Source organism: Psammomys obesus, unplaced genomic scaffold (genome assembly GCF_907164565.1).
Source record: "Psammomys obesus unplaced genomic scaffold, mPsaObe1.curated_primary_1811, whole genome shotgun sequence".
Taxonomy (NCBI): domain Eukaryota; kingdom Metazoa; phylum Chordata; class Mammalia; order Rodentia; family Muridae; genus Psammomys; species Psammomys obesus.
This window is the reverse complement of record NW_026590118.1, coordinates 414,664-422,964: the sequence shown is the minus strand read 5'-3', so window position 1 is coordinate 422,964 and position 8,301 is coordinate 414,664. Positions and strand designations below refer to the sequence as shown.

The window sequence follows — 8,301 nt, the reverse complement described above, 5'->3', positions numbered from 1 at the left end:
AAAAGGGGATGAATCCTACCACCTGAAACAGGCAATAGGTGAAAAACTTAGGCTGTACATTGGCAGTATTTACCTGGAGTCCATCTGACTTGAGAGGTGGATGCAGGTGATTTCCTGTAGAGTCCTGACAAGAGTCCTTTTTAAGTTTACAAAGAAGCTAAGTTTTAAACAAGTTAGCATCACCATTGTTTGTAATCTACAGTGAAATACACACTGTAGTAAAAGGCAGGAAACATATATCTTTGTGTCATAGCATAGCAGAGGCTTGGGAAATGATTTGGGGTTGACACAGCATGAACAGTCTTTGAGGTACACTCAGGGAAAGCAGAAGCCTTCCGTGAAGTAGAAGGGGGGAAAAAAGCTCACTTCATCTTGATTTTCAGTATGTCTACACATCATGAAATAGGGGGTTTCTTCCCTCTATCCAGAATACAGGATGTATATAAGTCTAGCACAATAAGATACATTCTGAGAAACTTATGAAAGAAATAAGTGTATGCTTAAAAGACAAACCAAAGGAAACTTAAAATCTTGAGCTCAGAACCATGATAATGGATCATATAGTGTGCATGAACTAAGAGAAACCATTCCCATTTTATGGTCTGAATTTCTAGCATGAAGGTCTCCTTAGCACAATGAAATGGCTTCTTAGCATTTTTAAGTTTTGTAATGGATTCTTGTGCAGTACTAGGAACCTAAATGGAGGACATAAATGTAAGCTGTGATATCTCAATCTTTATCTTTCATAAATCAATGATATAGATACAAAATCATCCTTTTGTATCTGCATGGAATTGATTCCAGAACCTACTCACATCCTCTTGCATATTTTAAACAATCTCTGGGTAACTTGCAATACTTAATACAATATAAATGTCATGTAAATAGTTATTATACTATACTTTTAAAAAATAATGACAAGAAAACAAGGTCTATACATGGTCAGTAAGGATATAATATTTTCTAAATTATTTTTTTAGTCTTCAGATATGGAATCAATACATAATGAAGGCCAACTCTATACATCAAACTCAATCTTTAAACCTGTAGATTTTTAACAGATGAGTCAAATTCCACCTTTCTTTTTTTCTCACATTCTCTTTATTCTCGGTTGCTTGCTATTATCCAGATAATAAAAACAAACCCCACAAAACTGGATCCCACCTGTTCCTTCTGCCTCCGGCCTACCTCTTGGTCTTGGGAATGGGTTTAGAGTGGGAGGCAGGGAGTGGTCAATGCCACTGGGAGGAAATGAAAATTGGTTCAGAGAAGGAGGTAACTCAAAAGAAAGAGAAATAAATTAAGCGCCCTCTCTCCCTCTTGCCAGAGTCAGATTCGATCCCCAGGGAGCAGCGAGTGCAGCTTCTGATGTCTGCCTATCCAGAATCTGGTTAGATGGTGCCGGAAGACCTCTACCTCGGTGACAGCAGGGAGCAGAAATTGTCATCTGGAGTATGCTCAGCCCCTGGCACCGGCAGGAATGAGGCCTCTGAGTTACAAGAGCCAGCCCCATTGAGGGTGACCCCGTAGAGGATACAGTGCTGAGGACGGTCCCCAGGTGAGCCGGTGAGGAGTGCTCAGGTTCAGCCTCCAGCTACAGAGCAAGGAGTCCTCACTAGCAGGTATGTGTGAACTTGGGGGTGGGTGATGGATTGATTGTTCCACAGAACAGATGATTCCATTGTCCAGTGTGGGGTGAAGCGGGGAAAGAAGGCCACAGAAACCACAGGGGATAGGATGGAATACCTCCCACCCTTGTATCAAATGAGCCACTTGAGATGAGGGGAGGTAAGTGTCCCAACAAGACAAGATGGCTTGTGGGGCTTGGAGTAGAGACTGCACCTACACAGGAGAGTTCGTGGTGGGGCAGGGAAAGGGTATGGGGCAATGCTGTACCACATTCACTTCAGAAGATTCCAAAGGGAAAGTAGAAAGTGGGGACCCAGGAAAAAGGTCTAGCCCTGCTTCAAGCCCTGAGTTGGAAATGTGGGGGACGATGAGAAGGATTCTAGGAGAGCTCAGAGCCAGGCCTCACCACTCCCCAGGCTTCTTCAGACAGTGATCTCCACTCAGGCGATCAGTAGAGATCTCCCAGAAGACAGTTAGCATAGAGTGCCAGACTCTGCCAGAACTGGATGTCATCTGGTTGTCAGCCCATCTGTGGGCACTGGGGGCTGCACCCACACCTGACATCTTCCTGAGGTGAAGTGGCTTTCCTTTTTGCAGTAGAAGTCTTGATAGGAGGCCATGACTGTGGGGCTAATGGGGACCTGGGCTTGTACTGCGAGGTGGAAGGCAGTTTGAAGGGCAGCATGGAGGCATTGTGGTTTCTTGTTCCCTCATGAAAAACCCAGACTCTCACATCCTGGGTGACCAGGGTCTGGGCCACCTCAGACGTGATACTAATGGTATGTCCCTTGAGTTTCCAGTCAATTAAGATGACTCCTGCCAGCCAGTAGGCCAGCCCAGCAGAGCCAGTCCATAATAACTCATGACTGGTGATGGGCACACAGCAATCAGGCAGCACCACCATCATCCCAAGCAGGTCGAGGGAGTCCTGATGGTTAGAGTCCACAGTGTAGGGCTGTGTAGGAGGGAAGTGATGAGCCCTCACACCCCCACTTGCAGCCCATACAGGTATTTGACGTGAAGCAACAGCAGACTCAAGATCTTCATACTCTCCACATTGCGTTCATGCTCTCACATAGCACACACAGGGATGGCGAGTATAGCCAGGAAAAGGATCCAGACGTTGTAGAAGGCCGTTTTGAAGAAATACTTAGAACTGGACCTGCAGAACCATAGGGTGGACAGCAAGATGAGCAGCAGCAACACCCAGGTGCTGGGTCACAGCTCCATTTTGGTCACCTCAATGGGGCGGAGGGCCTGGGGGACAGGCCCCCTCCCCAGCCAGCAGCGGTGGTGGCTGGCTGTAGCCCTGTCTCAGTGCCAAGGGAGCGACAGGATTTGGGGATGTCCTAGCCATAGCCCATGGAGCGGTGGTGGGGGTGTGGGAAGCTGGACTCATATCGATAGGAATGGTGGGGGGCCATATCCCCAGTACCTTCACTCCCTCCCTGACAACTCTCTGAGAGCCAGGGCTACTCCAAATTCCACCTTTCTAATAAACTTTGTTTTTGGATAAGAGACCAAGTGCTAGCGAGATGACTCAGTGGGTGACAGTGTTTGCTTTGAAAATTTGAGAACCTTAGTATGCTCAACACCCTTGTTAAAAAAAAAAAAAGCCAGGCATGGCAGTGCATGTGTAGAACCCCAGCATTTGTGGGATGGCATAGAGACAGATGACTTCTGAGAGATTTCTGGCTAGCCAGCTAAGCTGAAATGGGACACTGCTGGTTCAATGAGAGAGCCTATCTCAAAGCCTTAAGACAGAGAATGATAGAGGAAGACATCTGATGTCTTGTTCTGGTTCCTTCATGCACACACATGAGTGAATGCATCCTTGCATATACCACACACAAAAGAGTATAATGGAGCTTGAAATCTGGAACACAACAGGTAGCAGCAGAAACAAATCTCATGCCCTGGCAGACAGAATCAGCAGCTGAAAAAAGGTATTTGTTGAGTGAGGAAATACATGCACCAGAGGTACAGAGAACATAGAGAAAAAGACCTGCAAACCAGGGGAGAGGGAGACATTGGAAAACTCAAAAATCCACTCTCTTCTCCAGGGCTTTTAAGTCTCAGAAAAACTGTCATGTGCCATGTCCTGATCTGGCCTTAAATCTGTTGACCAGTGCATCAGAAGGGGGCGCTGCTGGTGGGAGACAAAAACCTACAATACCTTTGTTTTAAGCTGTCAGGCTTTTGTCTCCAGCCAGGAAGGGGAGACAAGAAGATGGCCACCTTGGAAATTCACCATTACCTAGCCATAACCCTTTCCTTATTAATGTGCCTACCGGGGAGTCTAACTCCCAGTCTTTGACAACCATAACCACAACACCATTTTTTTAGTTTTTTTTTTCTTTTTTTAAATTATTGTTATTATTATTATTTACACTTTATTCACTTTGTATCCCCCCATAAGCCCCTCTCTCCTCCCCTCCCGATCCCACCCTCCCTCCCCCTTCTTCATGCATGCCCCTCCCCAATCCACTGATAGGGGAGGTCCTCCTCTCCTTCCTTCTGATCTTAGTCTATCAGATCACATCCGAAGTGCCTGCATTGTCATCTTCTGTGGCCTGGTAAGACTACTCTCCCCTCAGGGGGAGGTGATCAAAGAGCAGGCCTATCAGACTGTGTCGGAGGCAGTCCCTCTTCCCATTACTATGTAACCCACTTAGACACTAAACTGCCATGGATTACATCTGCGCAGGGGTTCTAGGTTATCTCCATGCATGGTACTTGGTTGAAGTATGGGTCTCTGGGAAGACCCCTTGTGTTCAAATCTTCTAGTTCTGTTGCTCTCCTTGTGGGGTTCCTGTCCTCTCCATAACCTACTATTTCCCACTTCTTACATAAGATTCCATGCATTCTGCCCAACAGTTGGCCATAGAGTCTCAGCGTCTGCTTTGATAGTCTGCAGGGCAGAGCTTTTCAGAGGCCCTCTGTGGCAGGTTCCTAGGTTGTTTCCTGCTTTCTTCTTCTTCTGATGTCCATCCTCTTTGCCTTTCGGGATGGGGATTGAGCGTTTTAGTCCTCTCTCTTGATTAGTTTCTTTAGATGGACAGATTTTAGGTTTATCCTATAAGTCTATATGAGTGAGTATATACCATGTGTGTCTTTCTGCTTCTGGGACAGCTCACTCAGGATGATCCTTTCCAGGTCCCACCATTTACCTGCAAATTGAATGATTTCCTTATTTTTCATTGCAGAGTAATACTCCCTTGTGTAGATGTACCACAATTTCGGCATCCACTCTTCAGTTGAGGGGCATCTGGGCTGTTAACAGTTTCTGGCTATTACAAATAAGGCTGATACAAACATGGTTGAGCAAATGTCCTTATTGTGTACTTGAGAATCTTTTGGATATATGCCTAGGAGTGGTATGGCTGGATCTTGAGGAAGTTCTATTCCTAGTTGTCTGAGAAAGCGCCAAATTGATTTCCAGAGTGGTTGTACAAGTTTACATTCCCACTAGCAGTGGAGGAGGGTTCCTTTCTCCACAACCTCTCCAACATGTATTGTCACTTGAGTTTTTCATCTTGGCCATTCTGATGGGTGTAAGGTGAAATCTCAGGGTTGTTTTGATTTGCATTTCCCTAATGGCTAATGAGGTTGAGCATTCCTTTAAGTGTTTCTCTGCCATTCAATGTTCCTCTTTCGAGAATTCTCTGTTTAGCTCTGTTCCCCATTTTTTAATTGGATTACTTGGTTTGCTGCTTTTCAGCTTCTTTAGTTCTTTATATATGCTGGATATTAGCCCTCTGTCAGATAAAGGGTTAATGAAGATTCTTTCCCAATCTGTAGGCAGTCGTTTTGTTTTGATGACAGTGTCCTTTGCTTTACAGAAGCTTTTCAGTTTCATGAGGTCCCATTTATTGATTGTTGCTCTTAGAGCCTGTGCTGTTGGTGTTCTGTTCAGGAAGTTGTCCCCTGTGCCAATGAGTTCTAGGGTATTCCCCACTTTTTTTTCTAGCCGATTTTATGTGTCTGGTTTTATGTTGAGGTCTTTGATCCACTTGGACTTCAGTTTTGTGCAGGATGATACGTATAGATCTATTTTCATTTTTCTACATGTAGACATCCAGTTGGACCAGCACCATTTGTTGAAGATCACAACACCATTTTTAAAACATTTCTATAATAAACCTTAAACACATGCCTTTGAAAGCAGAGTCAGGCAGATTTCTGAGTTCAAGGCTAGCCTGATCTATAAACCAACATCCAAGATACTCAGGGCTACAAAGTGATACTCTATAACAAGTGACTTATTTTAGACAGGGTTTCTCTCTGTGGCTCTGTCTGTCCTGGAATTTGCTCTATAGATCAGGCTGGCCTCAAACTCACAAAGACCTGCCTGCCTCTGCCTTCTGAGTGCTGGGATTAAAGATGTTTGCCACCATGCCTTAAACCCCAGAAATTCAGTCTTCTACAACACTTAAGAGGAGAAATTGAGAGACCAAAGAATTAAAAATTAGTTTTTTGAATTATTGAATTAAGGTTTAAAGCACAAGCCTGAACAAAGGCCAGATAGGTGAAGACATGTCCAGTCACCTTTGGGGAGGAGCCAGCCTTACTGCATTCTTTACTGCCCACTAGAGATACAGTTGCTAGGAAACTGGCCCAGGTAGCCCCTCTCTCGCCTAGGACAGCCAAACAAGGGAAGCCAGACAGTTAATGGTTTGGGGGGCCTTCCTATAGCTAATCAGTTCAAAATGCAACATCCCCTTTGGTGTTTCAACCAAAAGACGATTGCCAGGCAGGAATTCTCCTGGTTTGGGGTGCTGGGAGGGACCGGACTCTTTAAATCAATCACCTAACCTGAGCACAAGGCTCTTGACTCTCAACCAATGAGGCAGTAAGGGTGTGAGCCCAAACTATAGCTTGTAATAAAAAGATCCTCATGTGTTTTGTAACAGACTCAACTCCTGGTGGTCTTTTGGGGTCTTGTGATCTAGACACAACAAAGTCTGAAAGTACTCAATCTTTGCCTATTTTTCAAGCCTAAGGCTAAACCTTGGTTATGTTGGGCAAACACTCCACTGTCAATCGAACCTTATCACAAACCCTTAAAAATTATTATTATTTTTTTTAAGACAGGGCTTCTTTGTGGAGTTTTGGCTGTTCTTGAACTGACTCTGTAAACTAGGCTGGCCTTGAACTCACAAAGCTCCGCCTTCTCTGCCTCTGTGCTGGGATTAAAGGTGTGCACTACCACAGCCCGGCCCTTAAAAAGTATTTTTAACACAGGCTGACCCTGAGTTTAGTGGCACTTCCAGGCTGCTATGTTAAGACAATGTGTTTAGGAAAAGTAGAAATAGGTGAGTCTGCAGGAGGCCACTGGAGAAATAGAGATATTATAATGATGGTGAGAGAAGTAAAGGTGAAGAAAACCCATCAGGTTCAGGAATTCTCTGAAAACAAAAAATCTTTCCTAAAAGATTTGAGCATAGATATAGGACAAAGATGAAGCCAGTGAACAATGGCAAATAAGTACTTCAGAGTTACTCAGCCAAATATTTACTACTGGAGCATTTATAATAGTTAATTTAAGGATCTTATCTGTGAGTAGTCAATTCTGATCATTACCATTATTACCAAAATAAATTCGAGACAAACAACTGGGTTTGAAAATCCCAATTTAAGTCATAGTAAAACAAAGCTGGAAAAAAAAAATCTGATCTTGGCAGAATAGGAATACTTTTTTTTTTTTGTCATCAGCAACTAACTGGAAAACCATTGGCAAACAATTCCGTCTACAATGAAGTATTAGATAACTAATAATCTATGAAATTCACTAGAGTTAGGTAATGTATCAAGAAGCCAAAAGAATCTACAGAGGTAGAACAGGAAATAGGGTGGAGGAGGATATTCCAGAGATTTAACCTGAAAGGCAGTAGCTGGGATTAACAGCCAGAAGAACCTACCAGACAAAATTCAGGGCTCAGTAACAGCCAGGAGCTGTTACTTCCTGGCTGTTACATATTGCAGCCACAGGAGCTGCACTTGATATCCCGTAGAATTCGAACTGAGGTGTACCGGTTAAAAGTGTGAAACGCACTGGAAAAACTTCATGCAAAAAAAGTAAAATATTACATATTGCGTCATATTGTTTGAATGTTAAAATAACATTCCAGATGTGCAGGGTTGTGTAAAATTAACTACTGGAATCACTTTCATCCATTTTATTTTGAGTAGCTACTAGAAAAATTTAAAGTCTACCCGAGGCTTGCACTCAATTCTTATTGGCCAAACAGCCACACCTTGCTAGGGGTTCAAGGACTTAACAGCTTTCACTTTCACAGTCTTTGTACCTTAATGTCTTTTTCAATTGAAACTGACATGACAACAAACAGAAAATGTCGATGTGAGTTAACATTAACTATTTATAGAGCGTTAAATAGGACGTCCAAGCTGAACCCGAAGACTGAAATCAAGAGGAGGGCACAGCAGAGGCCACGCCCACCCAAGCAGATTGCGCCTGCGGTTGCCACTCAAAGGTTCCATCCCGCGCTAGGAACTAGCGGGTGGGGGTGGAGGGTGTGGGGGGGGTTATGTTGCTAAACGCATGCGTATATGCTCCTAAGTGGCCGAGTCAGCCAATGGAGTTGAGCAGACAGCCCGCGCGTTCCTCGAGACTCCTCCCTTCCACACCCCCCCTCCAGGCGTCCTCTCAGC

The 8,301-nt window shown here is 44.2% G+C and overlaps 1 pseudogene; it reads right to left on the bottom strand.

The window, feature by feature from the left end:
• Nucleotides 1-2,031: 2,031 nt before the first annotated feature.
• Nucleotides 2,032-8,130, bottom strand: LOC129676247 (1-acyl-sn-glycerol-3-phosphate acyltransferase alpha-like; annotated as a pseudogene).
• Nucleotides 8,131-8,301: the final 171 nt, after the last annotated feature.